Below are 16,802 nucleotides of genomic sequence, written 5' to 3' on the forward strand. Positions count from 1 at the left end.
CCAGTCACCTCTCCAGACACATCCCCTGGTGTTACTGTATAATGCCCCATTCCCAGCAGTCACCTCTCCAGTCATCACCCAGACACATCCCCCGGTGTTACTGTATAATGCCCCATTCCCAGCAGTCACCTCTCCAGTCATCACCCAGACACATCCCCCGGTGTTACTGTATAATGCCCCATTCCCAGCAGTCACCTCTCCAGTCATCACCCAGACACATCCCCTGGTGTTACTGTATAATGTCCCATTCCCAGCAGTCACCTCTCCAGTCATCACCCAGACACATCCCCTGGTGTTACTGTATAATGCCCCATTCCTAGCAGTCACCTCTCCAGTCATAACCCAGACACATCCCCTGGTGTTACTGTATAATGTCCCATTCCCAGCAGTCACCTCTCCAGTCACCTCTCCAGACACATCCCCTGGTGTTACTGTATAATGTCCCATTCCCAGCAGTCACCTCTCCAGTCATCACCCAGACACATCCCCCGGTGTTACTGTATAATGTCCCATTCCCAGCAGTCACCTCTCCAGTCATCACCCAGACACATCCCCCGGTGTTACTGTATAATGCCCCATTCCCAGCAGTCACCTCTCCAGTCATCACCCAGACACATCCCCTGGTGTTACTGTATAATGTCCCATTCCCAGCAGTCACCTCTCCAGTCATCACCCAGACACATCCCCTGGTGTTACTGTATAATGCCCCATTCCTAGCAGTCACCTCTCCAGTCATAACCCAGACACATCCCCTGGTGTTACTGTATAATGTCCCATTCCCAGCAGTCACCTCTCCAGTCACCTCTCCAGACACATCCCCTGGTGTTACTGTATAATGTCCCATTCCCAGCAGTCACCTCTCCAGTCATCACCCAGACACATCCCCTGGTGTTACTGTATAATGTCCCATTCCCAGCAGTCATCTCTCCCGTCATCACCCAGACACATCCCCCGGTGTTACTGTATAATGTCCCATTCCCAGCAGTCACCTCTCCAGTCATCACCCAGACACATCCCCTGGTGTTACTGTATAATGCCCCATTCCCAGCAGTCACCTCTCCAGTCATCACCCAGACACATCCCCTGGTGTTACTGTATAATGTCCCATTCCCAGCAGTCATCACCCAGACACATCCCCTGGTGTCACTGTATAATGTCCCATTCCCAGCAGTCACCTCTCCAGTCATCACCCAGACACATCCCCTGGTGTTACTGTATATTGCCCCATTCCCAGCAGTCACCTCTCCAGTCATCATCCAGTCACATCCCCTGGTGTTACTGTATAATGTCCCATTCACAGCAGTCACCTCTCCAGTCATCACCCAGACACATCCCCCGGTGTTGCTGTATAATGTCCCATTCCCAGCAGTCACCTCTCCAGTCATCACCCAGACACGTCCCCTGGTGTTACTGTATAATGCCCCATTCCCAGCAGTCACCTCTCCAGTCATCAGCCAGACACGTCCCCTGGTGTTACTGTATAATGTCCCATTCCCAGCAGTCACCTCTCCAGTCACATCCCCTGGTGTTACTGTATAATGTCCCATTCCCAGCAGTCACCTCTCCAGTCATCCCCCGGACACATCCCCTGGTGTTACTGTATAATGTCCCATTCCCAGCAGTCACCTCTCCAGTCATCACCCAGACACATCCCCTGGTGTTACTGTATAATGTCCCATTCCCAGCAGTCACCTCTCCAGTCACCTCTCCAGACACATCCCCTGGTGTTACTGTATAATGCCCCATTCCCAGCAGTCACCTCTCCAGTCATCACCCAGACACGTCCCCTGGGGTTACTGTATAATGCCCCATTCCCAGCAGTCACCTCTCCAGTCACCTCTCCAGACACATCCCCTGGTGTTACTGTATAATGCCCCATTCCCAGCAGTCACCTCTCCAGTCATCACCCAGACACATCCCCCGGTGTTACTGTATAATGCCCCATTCCCAGCAGTCACCTCTCCAGTCATCACCCAGACACATCCCCCGGTGTTACTGTATAATGCCCCATTCCCAGCAGTCACCTCTCCAGTCATCACCCAGACACATCCCCCGGTGTTACTGTATAATGCCCCATTCCCAGCAGTCACCTCTCCAGTCATCACCCAGACACATCCCCCGGTGTTACTGTATAATGCCCCATTCCCAGCAGTCACCTCTCCAGTCATCACCCAGACACATCCCCTGGTGTTACTGTATAATGTCCCATTCCCAGCAGTCACCTCTCCAGTCAGCAGCTGGATGGTGATGTATCCCAGGACTCTCTTCCCTGTAGACAGATCCCACCGTCACGGGACCTCACAGCTCTATAAATAAAATGTGATAAGGACACAGTTACAGCTAAAGGCAGCGCTAGCAATTTACGTTTCACCACATGGAATGTATCCTACACTAGACTCACATGACACATGCATCAGTATATGAACCCTGCACCCATTTTAATTTAGCTTTCTCCCTCCCTTGTCCTTTCCTTACAACACAGTTTAAAACTATGGGGTCTATGTATTAAGCTTTGGAGAGAGAGAAAGTGGACCGAGATAAAGTACCAGCCAATCAGCTCCTAACTGTCATTTTTCAATCACAGCCTGTAACACGGCAAGGCTTAGTACGTGGACCTTAGACCTTAGTACATTGCTCTTCGTCTGTTTCACAACAAGTTGCCTTGCTGTACCTGCTCTCAGCTTCCATCCGCTTCTTCCTAGCAGACTTCAAGCAATCTTAAAATTTATTTCCAATCCCTATACATTTTACCAACTCCCCTAAAAGCGTGGCATTACCCGGTCTATATCCGTCAGGTGCCCCGATAGCTTCAGACAGCCAATAAGGGACTGACACATGTGCCTACCCCTCTTATGGTCCGTTCCGCTCTCCTAGATGCCCCAGTCCGGGGTCGTAGAGAGCAACTACGGGCACTGGGTGACTGGGGAGGTGATGCTAAATCATGGGGGCGTGGCCATGCCTGCTTAAAAAATATAAATGAATGAAAATTACTATGTGAGGGGATAAAGGGAGAAAGTAGGGGGCATTTATCTCCTTCACAACATAGTACCCGCTCCCCCTACCCCATCTCGGCACCCCTGCCATTGTGACAGTAAATACAGGACACTGATGGACTTGGGAAAATGTGGGCGGCCACACCCTACTAGGGTCATAGCTGTGACCACCCAAAATAAGGGTCACATTGCATGCCCACTTTGGTGCCAGCTTAAAGAGGCAGGAGCTGCACTGGGGGGGGGGGGGGGGGGGGGGGGGTGCAAGCTGGACTGCTGGTCATTATAGTAGCAGAGATGTCTCACCTTGTCCTGTTGTCTGGGGAATAAATGAAGAGTATACACCAGAGTCTGCTCCAACTGCACTGGGTGTAATAAAGAGCAGGACCACAGACCCAGACGAATAGTGACAGGCTGTGATAAGTGCCATTACCTGGTGTCACTGTCAACCACAGCTCAGGGCAGCAGTGTGCAGTGACAAAGTCCCAGATTCACCGTCATTTCTTCCATGTGTCTGAACCGGAAGTTGTCAATAAAGCACTTCCTAGTTATGCGTTCCACCAGCGGGTCCAACCTGTGCGTTCCAGCTGACTTCCTGGTTGTCCGTTTCCACGCTCTGCTCCGTTCCCTAGTTACAGTGCAGCCATATAGGAGGCAATGGCATAGGCCTAGATGAGAATTCCCCGCACGCCGCCGCCTGCTCCGAGCTCGGCAAGGGTAACAGGGGCTAGATTTCAGCTGGACCGCACAGGCCGGAAGTCAGCGTGGAACGCACACACACCGCTTCCTGCTCAGACAGAAGCAGTAGAAAGCAGAGCAGAGTGGATGAAATTGTTATAAGTTGCTGCTGATGTTGTTCATCATGTGGGTTCGGCCAGCCATTGCCCACAGGACCAGGTGGCAGCAGACTGTGTCCTGGGAAAGTGGCTATCGCTGATAGGCGATGAAACGGCTGGCAGAGAATGCCAGCACGCTGCAGAACTGCAGGCGCTGTCATTGTTAGAAATGTAGTGCGCTACTGCGCAGTCTCCAACAAAATGGCTCCTCTAGGGAAACTGTTATGCCACGGTTGGTTCTATCTACCGCTATGCCACTGTGTATGAGCGACGGAGGACGGACGTTCTTCTCTAAGCTCCTGAGACCCGCAATGCCCGCTGTACCAGAGCCCTGCACCGCTACCCTAAGAGAGAAGACAGTCACTGGTGCACATAACAGACTTACAGCTAATCAAAGAGAGTGTGGGAAAAGACACCCATTGGTGGGGGGTCACTAGGAGACCCTAGCGCTGTGCCAGAGTCTAGTGTGCATTGCATGCCCAAATCTCCGGGTAAATGATGTGGCAGCCATTTTCCTGGTGATTTGTCTACTGCGCATGTGCAAAATGCTGGGAAAATGGCCTACAGACCATTTTCCACCGACAGGGAAAATTTGGAGGGGTAAGTATACAAGAAAATGGGTGCAGGGTGTGCAGTGTGAGCCGCTCCTGGATCCAGAGGCCAGTGTGCACTGTACACCTCACATGCATTATAGATGCGTCACTGACTTGCACATGTATTGTCTTGCAATAGCTGTAGGTAGCCACCCTGGGGTGCTGCTGAGACCACTGAGATTACATCATTGCATACAGAGACGCTGGGTACCAACTGCTAGCACTTAAGCTACCAGAACTATGAACTGGGAGCCCGTTGCCAAGGTACTCATGAATTGAACGGACCATTGTGCCACCATGTACCCAGCAGTTGTGTGAGATCTATGCCCATTGTCCAGCATGTTATTAGGGGAAACAATGCACCCACCTAATCAATGCAATTCTGGGAGACCTATAACTAGGATGCAGCTGTCTGGGGATGCTACAAGGCCGAAACGTAGGAGGAAGAAGACAGCGCTGAAGCTGAACTAGTCCAGTGATCCCAGAATAATCATCAGCTAAAAATCTTGGTGACGTAGCTATCCCATATAAATGTAATCGCACAAGTAAAAAACCACAATCATTAAGGATAAGATAGTGTTTGGCATAGATATACAGAGATAACAATGAACAGAACAGTAATCTGTCTTTTACAACTATATATTCCTAATAATTGGATGTACATGAAAGAGGTAGCAGACAAAAGATAAATTTCCTGAAAGGCAATTTTCATATTGTTTGAGACCTGACTGCAACAACTTAACACTTTAATGCAAAACAGTTAAGACGTATAAATCAATTACAGAAGTCACACAGAGGTGCACAGTTGGAATCATATTTTATTAATCACTCTTTCTGCTCTATATACACTTATCTATCTTGTTTAACCATTATTTTGCTGCTTGTTTTAAAACATGTGACATATTGACTCATTTATCTTAACGTACTTAACAGTTTTATATTTTATAGTGCACCAATTACAGACTCTTCCTTCTGCACCTTTGTACTGTCTGTAATTGGTCTGTGGTAGTGCCCCCTATTTGCAGAGGTAAGATGTGGCCTTACATGATTGTATACAGGGGTAGAGACACATGAATAACAATGTGTAGAAATAACTCCTAGTGCAACCGCCACACTTCCCTTCCACCCAATGGTTACTGATTACAGGACCTGACTCATGTTTGTAAGTAAAGCAAAAAAGCAACCAACTGGGCAAAACCATGCTGCACTGCAGTTGGGGCAAATGTAACATGTGCAGAGAGAGTTAGATTTGGGTGAGGTGTGTTTAAACAGAAATCTAAATTGCAATGTAAAAATAGACATATAAAGATCCGCCGCCGAGCTGCCCGACGGCGGATACGGCCGACGGGCAACCCGGCGGCTGGGGGGCAGTGACGGGGGGAGTGAAGTTTCTTCACTCCCCCCGTCACCCGGCTCCATTGAAGAGCAGGCAAATATGGATGAGATCGTCCATATTGGCCTGCATGTACAGGCGACGGGGCACCAGCGATGAACGAGCGCGGGGCCGCACATCGTTCATCGCTGGTGACTCCACACTCAAAGATATGAACGGTATCTCGTTCAATAATGAACGAGATCGTTCATATCTTTGAGGAATATTGGCCAGTGTGTAGGGCCTATAACATTTGTGGGCTACATGCAAAAGCAGCCAGTATTTACCCTGCTCAGAAACACTATAACCCACCCAAATGTAAATCTCTCTGCACATGTTACATCTGCCACCCCTGCAGTGCAGCATGGTTTTGCCCAGTTGCTTGCTTTTTTGCCTTACTTACAAACATGTCAGGCCCACAGAACAGAGCGCTCCGCTATAGCAGAGATACACACTAGTGCTTTGTTTGTACATACATGAGCCTCATTTAATTACAGCATTTAACACTGAATGCAGCAAATAAAGCTTAATTTAGGGATAAGTGAACCCTATGCAGGTCACATGTTCCCTATACATGGATGCTGTAAGTACTTGTAAGCTCTGTTCTGTGCAGAGCTACTTCCCTGCGTTCATCTCTAAATTAGGCACTATGGGGGTCATTCCGAGTTCGCTCGCTAGCAGTTTTTAGCAGCCGTGCAAACGCATTGCCGCCTCCCACTGGGAGTGTATTTTAGCTTAGCAGAAGTGCGAACGAAAGGATCGCAGAACGGCTACAAAATAATTTTCTACAGTGTCAGAGTAGCTTCAGACCTACTCAGCGCTTGTGATCACTTCAGACTGTTCAGTTCCTGTTTTGACGTCACAAACACGCCCTGCGTTCGCCCAGCCACGCCTGCGTTTTTCCGAACACTCCCTGAAAATGGTCAGTTGACACCCAGAAACGCCCACTTCCTGTCAATCACTCTGCGGCCAGCAGTGCGACTGAAAAGCTTCACTAGACCTTGTATGAAACTACATCGTTCGTTGTAATAGTACATTGCACGTGCGCATTGCGCCACATACGCAGAAGTGCCTTTTTTTGCCTCATCGCTGCGCAGCGAACGAATGCAGCTAGCGATCAACTATTTCCCTAACGCCTGCTAATCTGTTTAGGAATATGATGCCACGTAGTCCCTATATTTTTTTAATGAACTGATTGAAAGTGGATATAACAAGGCGGGTTTATGTAGAAAAAAAAGCGGGGAGGAGGAGCACCAATTAACTCGCTATAGATGTATATAGAGTGTACAAAATGACAATTGAGAGCTGGAATCTGATTGGTTTCTATGGCCCAACACGTCCTCTTGTAATTCCCTTTTTTGTCTCCAGTTCTGGAGAAATCACTCAGACCACAGAAACAGGAGATAAGGTCAGCCATCCTACCCCCACATTAGCTGCGGATATGTCTAACAACGGACGGAAGACAGACGGGTTATTGTCCTGGCACTAGGGAAGCCAATCCCGGGCCATTTTTTCGATCCTGATACCTGGGATTTGCTTTTAACTGTGTGGCCGCCCCACACACACATTACTAACCGTATACCGAGGGCGGGTGGGGATCTCTTCCTGCACTCCCTCAGTGCACAGCTGACGGCGCAGTGTCACCTCACGCTGCGCCGGGGGAGCCGGAAGAAGGAAGCCGGGCAGTGTCTGAGTGTCCTGTGGCCGCTCAACGCTGATCACTCAATCCCCAGGATTGGACCTTCCAATCCCGGGACTGAATCCCGGCCGTTTTTGGTCCTAAATCTCAGGATCCCACCGATCCCGGGATTGGCCACCATACCTGGCACCTAAAGGGGTTCCACTATGTGCCGAGCATGACAGAATCAATGTGTAATACAAGAAGATTAATTGAATAATTACTGTGCGGAGCTGCGGTGACAGACGAGTTATTGTCAGGTTAAATCACCCGCTGTGCGTCTGTTGTAGAAAGGCATAGATGGATTCTAAGGGTGGAATTCAATTGTTTGACAAGTCAGTTGGGAGTCTGATTTTTTTACCCAACAATTGAATACCCCACTTAATGTGTTTTACAATAAAGTCATTATTGTGTACTTTGCCCTTCTAGTCCATTGGGGATTGCGGCCCCTCTTAACAGCGTGGGATCACCACTCATGTCTCCATTCATGGAAACCAGCAGGTGGGCCCGCCAGCTGCCTGAGTGGGATACTCCGGAAGCAAGGTGCCAGCAGTCGCTGCAGACAGGGGTCTGCCCCTGCCCAGGACCTGACAGCCCACCCACTGGCACCAATGTTTTCACTTGAGGGGGGAGACAGACCCAGGAGCTGGTCTCCTCTAAGTATTTTAGGCAGGAGATTAAAAAAACTGAGGGGCTCACTTATCAACGAGTGATATAACTTGTTGCGTATGATAATTGGTGCTCCAGCTAATCAGCTCCCAACTGTCATTTTTCAAACACATGGCAGGAGCTGATTGGCTGCACCATTTATCCTTTGCAATTAGTTTTAAATAGCTACAACTTGTTGATAAATGGGCCCCTAAGTGCTAATATTGGCCCCTGTATGCAACAGAGTTGTATGTATGTGAATGGATCGCCTCTTTCTATATTCTTGGCTTCATAGTCACATAAATAATATTTTACACTGGCTGGAATGAGGTGATCAAGTTACCAGCTTTACATATGATTTGCCACGGGTACAGCACAAGCGTGCAAAATTGATAAGCCGGATGTGTGCGCCCAATATTTACATGAAATGGAATGCAAGCTCACCGGACAAATCTGGTGGCAATGATATTTCGTGTGGAGTCGTCACAGAGCCTTTTACAAGTGCAACTGAATCTTGTTATATGTCTGGTCCGGAGGGGCCACAGTGTCACTGGGAAGGGGACACGGTGGGAATGCTGAACAGAGCTGAGCTCTCACAACCAATATTATAATAATAATAATAATTAATTATTATTATTCTTTATTTATATGGCGCCACAAGGGTTCCGCAGCGCCCAGTTACAGAATACATAAACAAATAATCAAAACAGGAAAACAGTGACTTACAGTTGAAGACAATATCGGACAGGTACAGAGTAAATACACATAGCTACATCAGTAGATAACACTAAGATAAGTATCAAGGTGCCCGAAAACTGCAGGATTTGGGGCAGTTGAGGATTATTAAAGTAAGAAAAGGGTAAGCACATGAGGGAAGAGGACCCTGCTCGTGAGAGTTTACATTCTAAAGGGGAGGGGCAGACAGACAGGGGTGATACAAACGGGGTACATAGAGAGCGTGGAACAGAGGGTTAGGATGAGATTTGTCTGGGTTTGGTGAAGTGTTTCTTCAGGGCCCATTTGACGTTCTGTAGAGGTGGAGAGTCTGAGACGGAGGGGTAGAGAATTCCAGAGAAAGGAAGCAGCACGTGAGAATTCTTGAAGGTAGGAGTGGGAGGAGTAATCAGTTGGCAGGAGAGTCGGCGTGCATTAGCAGAGCGAAGAGGACGGGTGGGAGTGTAAAGGGAGATAAGGTCAGAGATGTAGATGGGAGAGGAGTGGGTGAGTGCCTTGTAAATGAGTGAGAAGTTTGAATTGGATTCTGAAAGGGAAGGGAAGCCAGTGAAGGGCTAGTAAGAGAGGAGATGTGGATGTAGTTCCTTTGGTGAGGAAGATGAGCCGGGCTGCAGCATTGAGGATAGATTAGAGTGGAGAGAAGTATGTGTCAGGGATGCCAGTTAGGAGGAGACTGCAGTAGTCCAGTTTGGAAATGATCAGTGACTGGATAATGGTCTTCGTGGCATCCTGGGTGAGAAAAGGTCTGATCCTGGAAATATTTTTGAGTTGAAAATGGCAGGTTTCTGAGAGGTGCTGAATGTGTGGTTTGAAGGAAAGGGAGGAGTCAAGGATTACGCCAAGACAGCGGACTTGGGGGCTAGAGAAGATAGTCGTGCCACCAATAGATTATGAGATTGTGCGAGGTGAGGTTGTGCGGGAGGGTGGGAAGATGATCAGCCCAGTCTTACACATGTTGAGTTTAAGAAAGCACTGGGACATCCAAGAAGAGATAGCAGATAGACAGTTTGAGGTACGAGTGAGGAGAGCGGGGGAGAGGTCAGGGGAGGACAGGTAGATTTGAGTGTCATCAGCATAGAGGTGATATTGGAAGTTAAAAGAACTAATGAGTTCACCTAAAGAGGACGTATAGAAAGAGAAAAGAAGAGGACCAAGAACAGAACCTTGGGGGACACCAACAGTTAGTGGAAGTGGGGGGGCGGGGGGAAGTAGCGTTATGAGAGGACACAGAGAAGGAACGATCAGAGAGGAAGGAGGACAGCCAGTAGAGGGCAGTATCATTCAGCCCAAGAGAGCGAAGGATTTGCAGAAGCGGAGAGTGGTCCACAGTGTCAAAAGCAGCAGAGAGGTCAAGAAGAATAAGCAGAGAGTAGTGGCCCTTTGATTTGGCTGCATGGAGGTCATTGCAGACTTTTGTGAGGGCAGTTTCAGTGGAGTGGAGAGAACGAAAACCAGACTGGAATGGGTCAAGCAGTGAGTGGGAGGAAAGAAAGACAGTGAGGTGGTTATAGACAATACGCTCAAGGAGTTTGGAGGCAAAAGGGAGGAGAGAGATGGGTCGGTAGTTGGAGAGGGTGTTTGGATCAAGGGTAGTTTTTTTTTTAAGAACAGGGAAGACAAGAGCATGCTTGAAGGCAGAGGGGACAGTGCCTGATGAGAGGGAGAGATTGAGAAGGTGGGCAAGATGGGAACAGGCAGAAGGAGAGAGGTAGCGGAGGAGGTGGGAGGGGATAGGGTCAAGTGGGGAGGTGGTGGTGAGGGAGGAACGGATGAGGGCTATGGCTTCCTCACCAGATACATGGGAGAAAGATGTCAGAGTTGGTGAGAGGGAAGGGAAGGGGTGGTAAGAGATGGATAGTGGCTGGTTGATGACGGTCTGGTGGGATGTGATGTCCTGACGTATGGAGTCAATCTTGGATGTAAAATAAGTGGCAAAATCAAGAGCAGACAATGAGGATGGGAGAGGAGGTGGTAGTGGGCAGAGGAGGGAGGGAGTGCCGGGGGTTGGAAGACTGGAAGGAGATGAGAATTTTGAAGTATGATTGTTTAGCGAGGGAAAGGGCAGCACTGAAGGACGAGAGCATAATTTTGAAATGGAGGAAGTCTGCCTTAGAGCGTGATTTCCTCCAGTGTCGCTCAGCAGTACGTGAGCATTTTTTAAGATATTTGGTGTGCCAGGGTTGAGGTGTTGATCTGCGAGGGTGAATAGTGGTTGGTGGAGTGACAGAGTCAAGAGAAGAAGTAAGGGATGCATTGTATAGGGGTGTGGCTTGTTCAGGGCATGAGAGAGAGAGAGTAGGAGGAGTGAGTATAACAGGGAGGATAGGGATGAGGTGTCAATAGCCTCAATGTTACGCTTAGTGATGGTAGTCTTAGGAGGGAGAGATGGGGAAGCAGAGATAGATAAGTTGACGAGAGCAGGTGGTGGTCAGAGAAGTTACAAACAGATCTGTCATTCCAGAGGGAACAGGATAGGGGGCAGGAGTTTGTGGGAGAGATATGAATGAGATTATCAGGGTTGCTATAGCGTTGAGGTAAGATTCATTTGGAAGGAAGGGATATAGAGGGTGTAGTGACAGTGCTGGGTCCTTGGCTAGGAATGGAGACTGCAGGAGTGGTTCACAGAGGGAGTGTAGTATGATAGTGGTGGAGGAGAGATGAGATGACAGGCGGAGGAGGGAGAGAGCCGGGGTAAGTGGTGGGGTAGGAATGGTGTGAAGAGGCAGAAGTGAACTGCAATGGGGAAACAGAAGAGGGGCGGAGGGGAGGCAGAGGGGAGGATGAGCCAGGGGCGGATTGGGATACAAAACCAGCTCGAGAAATTTTAGAAGCAGCCCTAAATAGCCCCCCCCCCCCCCACACAAAAAAAATACTATTAATATGACCCCCTCAGCAACTGACACGCGCCACTACTGTATGAGCAGGGGGACATACTGTATGCTGATATATCCATGTGGCATGTAGTTACTATCCCGGCAGTCGGGATCCTGATGCCGAAATCCCAACAGCCGGGAATGCGGACAGCGCTCGTCATGGCTATTCCCACTCGTGGGTTTACACGACACCAATAGAGTGGGAATAAATCCTGTGGTGAGCCCAGCGAACCACCGTGCCCGCAGCGTTGCGAGCCCGCAAGGAGACTCTTTATGCTCGCCCCGCTGCTGGTGCTCTGGCGGCCAGGATGCCGCTGTCGGTATATTGACAGTTGGCATCCCGTCCGCCGGGATAGCATTACCATCCCATCCATGTGTGTAAAACATGTAAATATATTTAGCGATGAGTTACGTGAGAGAAGGAGAGCTGTTTGGGGGGATCTGAGTGCAAGGGCGAGGCAGAGCAATGTGTGTGAGGGGGGGGGTCTGTGTGAGGAGGGGAGAGCTCTATGAGGGGAAGATGTAACTGAGGGGGAGAGCTGTGTAAGAAGGAGAGGTGTGTTGGGGGGATTTGAGTGGGAAGATGCTGTGGGAGGGGGGAAAGCTGTGAGGGGGGGTCTGTATAAGGAGGGGGGAGCTGTGTCTGGGGATCTGAGTGGGGGGGTTGTATGAGGAGGGTAGGGCTGTGAGAGGGGGGGTCTGAGTGAGGGGAGAGAACTGTGAGGAGGGCAGAGCTGTGTCTTTACCTTTAGTTGGATGGCTGTGGCTGGGGGCGGTTCCTCCATGGTGGCAGGTTCCTTTTGAAAGTGGCTGCAGGAGACAGAGTTGGCCAGGGAGAAGCTGAATGGAGCTATGATCAGCCAGACCAGACGCACCACTATCTTATGTTTTAAAGCGGGCATCTGCAGCCTGGCAATTCTGCAGCAGTTGTTCAGTGTGGTGGGTGGGCTGAGGCAGGCACCGGCCACACTACTCTCCCCGGTTCCCTCCTCTACTTTCCTCATACTTGCCTACTCTCCCGGAATGGCCGGGAGGCTACCGAAAATCGGGTGACCCTCCCGGCCCCCCGGAAGAGCAGGCAAGTCTCCCGATTTGAGGGGTACCCCATGCCCGTCCGCCCACTTTGTGTGTAAAGTGGGCGGTCCGGGCAGTCGATGACGCGAATCTTGCTGAATCGCGTCATCATAGCCACGCCCCCTGCAGTGTAAAGGCGGTGATCGCGGCATTACAGAGCGGGGGCGTGGCTTAAAGGAGGCGTCACCGTAACCCCACCCCCGTCCCACCCTTGCTCCGCCTCCAGCCCACCGCCTCCTTACGTCACAGCGAGCCCCGGCCCGCCTGTTGAGCCGACCTGGCTGCTCTCTCCCGCAGAGTGAGTGACGCTGCAGCCCGTTCCCAAGACATAGGGAGAGCGGTGGTCTCCTGCCCTGCGAGTACAGAGGGAAGGAAGGTAGTGCGGCACATCTACGCCTGCTAAAGCTTCTGCGCTTGCGCAGAAGCTGTGTCCCAATGCTGCCGAACACGGCAGCCGGCCCGACACCAGGGGTGAGTGAAAGCCACTGTCGGGACGTCTGGACCGGCTAAGCGGAAACTGATCCGGCGTCCCAATCCGCCCCTGGGATGAGCTGTAGGAGAGAAGGATAGAGGTGGTACCAGGGGGCAAAATAAAGGATTAGGTAGACAAGGAGTATTGGGGGATGTTGCCAGCCTGGCCATAGTGTGGATGGGGTAAATAGTGGTAGTAAAATGAGAATAGGAGGAGGAGTGGCTGAATGAGAGAGCAGTGGAATTGCAGAAATATAGTCGATTTGCAAGTATTTAAAATGTGGTTCATGTCTACAGGACAACAGTAAGGCAAATGTTTTGCTGATGTAAGATGGATAATTACACAGTGTTTCTTATGCAAACAGCAATCCGATGTTCCTTCATTAACTATGCCTCGCAGTTCACATTGTACTTTCCAGGTATTTCCAGGGTCAGAGTAAACATAATGAGAGGTAGAAAAACCTGACACATGACTGAGGCACATCACTTTTCTCCACTTATTAATCTGACACTATGGGGGACATGTACTAAGCAGTGATGTAAGTGGAGAAGTGAGCCAGTGGAGAAGTTGCCCATGGCAACCAATCAGCATTGATGTAACATTTATAATTTGCATATTATAAAAGTATACAGAGCAGCTGATTGGTTGCCATGGGCAACTTCTCCACTGGCTCACTTCTCCACTTTTATCACTGCTTAGTACATCTCCCCCTATGGGTCTTATTTACTAACCATCGGGTTCTACAACCTGGCGCTTCCAATAGTGTTTTTGCCCAAAACTTAAAGGGGCAATAATTTTACTAGCATAATACAGCTAGTAAAAGCATTGCCCTTTTAAGTTTCAGGCAAAAAAAAAAAAAAAGATTGGAAGCGCCAGGTTGTAGAACCTGATGGTTAGTAAATAAACCCCTAATGGTCAAACACAAAATAAAATCTGTATACCACCAAGCGCTGGGATCCTCTGATCTTTAGCATTTTGCGCATACTGAGGCACCCAGGAGACACAATCTGACCTTGCGCTGACCTCTTCATTTTTCTGTACCTGGTAAATGACCTCCAATACCTTTATAGTAAAATGAGGCATATGCTTTGTGGCAGAATGGTGGCAATGATTACAGACCACAGACAGGCACTTCACGGCATGAATGGGTGAAAACACCAACGAAAAAGCTGATCCGTCTTACCTTTTCTGACATATGACTGAAATCTCAAGGTGCATGAGACATATAGAGGGTGATTCAAAAGTCGCAGTACACCCTTTTGTTTCAAAAACTGTGCAGGAAATGGGAAAACTGAATACTCCTGTAAGGTATGGGTGAGGTGGGTTATCTTTTAGGGTATGTACCGAACATGGGTGCCATCTTGAAATCGTCCATCTTGAATCTAAGTCAGTTTTTTTCAAATGGAAAGGGGGTCGTGTAACATGTCAAACAACATCAAAATTCGCTGAAAAGTTTATTGCTGCAAACAGATTTGAAATAGCAGTTATGGTTAAAAAGTTACAGCACTTTTTGTTGTAATTATAGGCTGAACTGTTCTCCATAAAGGACAGTTGTGCTGCGTTGTTGGCTCTTCACGAAGGATGCCAAAACCATTGTTGATGTTGTCTCGTCAGTAGCACTTTTTGGACGAACACTCCGTGACGTGTCAGCCACAGTCCCAGTTTCTCGGAATTTGGAAATTAGGCACCTGACAGTGTTATGTGAAATTGGAGGTCTTTCTGGGTACCGGTTGTTAAAATCTGCAGCTATGACACGGAAACTTCGTTCTTCAGACATCAAAAATGCCCTCAATTCTCTTCTCTTTTGTCAAACCCATCTTCAGTTACCTGCAACAAATAAAGTGCTGTAACTTTTGAACCATAACTGTTATTTCAAATCTGTTTGCAGCAATACACTTTTCAGCAAATTCTGATGTTGTTTGACATGTTACATGATCCTCTTTCCATTTGAAAAAACTGATTTAGATTCAAGATGGCCGATTTCAAGATGGCGCCCATGTTCGGTACATACCCTAAAAGATAGCCCACCTCACACATACCTTACTGGAGTATTCTGTTTTCCCATTTCCTGCACAGTTGTTGAAACAAAAGGGTGTACTGTGACTTTTGAATCGCCCTGTATATAAAACTCAATATACAGGTCTATTCCAGCAGGCCAAATACAAAATGAAATGAGCTACAGAATACCATCTCCCTACATAACAACCAATCAGCTCCTGTCCTTTTTCAAACACATTATAGTTGGGAGATGATTGGCTGGAGCACCATTTATCATACGCAACGTGCTTTATCAGTCACAATGAGTTTTATCACTCGTTGATAAATGAGCCCCTAAATCCTGCAGCCCAGGGGGCGAGCCATCCACACCCCAGCACTGCGCGGGCAGGGTGGTGGAACAGAACCCCTCCCCCCCGCCACTGAGTGCACCACCTTTGCCGTCTGGATCATCAGTACTACAGACTGTTTAACGAGCAATAAACACCCTGCTGCTTCCAAGTTCCGACCTAACGCACACAACATCCTGCAGTCCTGTGACCTGCATAAGCTCTAATCTGTTCTCTAGCTGTCGTGTGCAGAACCCATCACCTTCTCTTAGGGGAGGGGAGAGGGATTTGGTGGGATGTGGTTATGTTACCGGCAGTCGGGTTCCCGGCGGTCAGAATCCTGCCGCCGAAATCCCGACTGCTTACAATGCCAACACGCGGGATCCGGACATACAGGGTCTATTCCCACTCGTGGGTGTCCACGACACCCATAGAGTGGGAACAGAACCTGTGGCGAGCGCAGCAAGCCACCCTGCTCGCAAGGGACTTCGTTGCGCTCGCCACCCTGTTGGCATTCAGGCGGCAGGGACCCCAGTGCCGGTATGCTGACCACCCCGGGATCCTTACCGCTGGTCACGCATACCCAACCCCTTTGGGTGGCCTGGGGGATGAGGCCATCTGAAATGGGATGGCCCATCTCCTAAAGTGGCATGACCAAGCCACTATAGGCTGACCATACTATCCCTTTAAACTGGGACACTCATAAATTACACAGGTTCTGGGGCTGATTAAAACCAGGTGACATACATACTTGAAGTCAGCCAGCCACGGAACATGTGTAATTTTATGTGTCCCAGTGTAAAGGGATATTATTTTCAGCCTACATTTAGTGATTCATACAGCACAGCTATCCAGAGCTATGAGCAAGACGTTCTGATGTAGAATATTAGTGCACCTGGAGGAATCATGTGTCTGCAACTCCCCCTATCCTTACATAGACCATTGCATACACAACAAAGTACTGCAAAGCTCTGGTGCACCTGCCTGTGCAAACTAGGTTGTGGCTTCTCAATTACAATTCAGCAATCGTCACTTACTCCTCCTACACTAATCACTCACACACTCACCCACTCTGTTATGGACCCAAGTAAAACTAAAACTCCATAAAGAAGCTTAAAAAGCACAGCCAATAGGTCAGGTGGAACGCATAACCAGGAAGTCGGGTGGGACGCATAACTAGGAAGTCAGGTGGAACGCATAACCAGGA

The 16,802-nt window shown here is 49.0% G+C and overlaps 1 protein-coding gene across 2 annotated transcripts in view; it reads right to left on the minus strand.

Annotated features, from left to right (window-relative positions):
* Positions 1-3,906, minus strand: part of LOC134983942 (zinc finger protein 345-like) — a 34,639-nt gene extending 30,733 nt beyond the window's left edge. Inside the window, exons 1-2 of one of the 2 annotated variants that reach the window (XM_063949556.1) lie at positions 3,424-3,906; positions 2,223-2,306 (exon numbers count right to left, since the gene is read on the minus strand). The gene's annotated coding sequence lies outside the window, so the exon portion shown is untranslated. Of the gene's footprint in view, positions 1-2,222; positions 2,307-3,296 lie in introns of both variants that reach the window. The other variant, XM_063949555.1, reaches the window with a different exon arrangement.
* Positions 3,907-16,802: the final 12,896 nt, after the last annotated feature.

The sequence above is a fragment of the Pseudophryne corroboree genome (genome assembly GCF_028390025.1).
Source record: "Pseudophryne corroboree isolate aPseCor3 chromosome 3 unlocalized genomic scaffold, aPseCor3.hap2 SUPER_3_unloc_3, whole genome shotgun sequence".
Lineage (NCBI taxonomy): Eukaryota > Metazoa > Chordata > Amphibia > Anura > Myobatrachidae > Pseudophryne > Pseudophryne corroboree.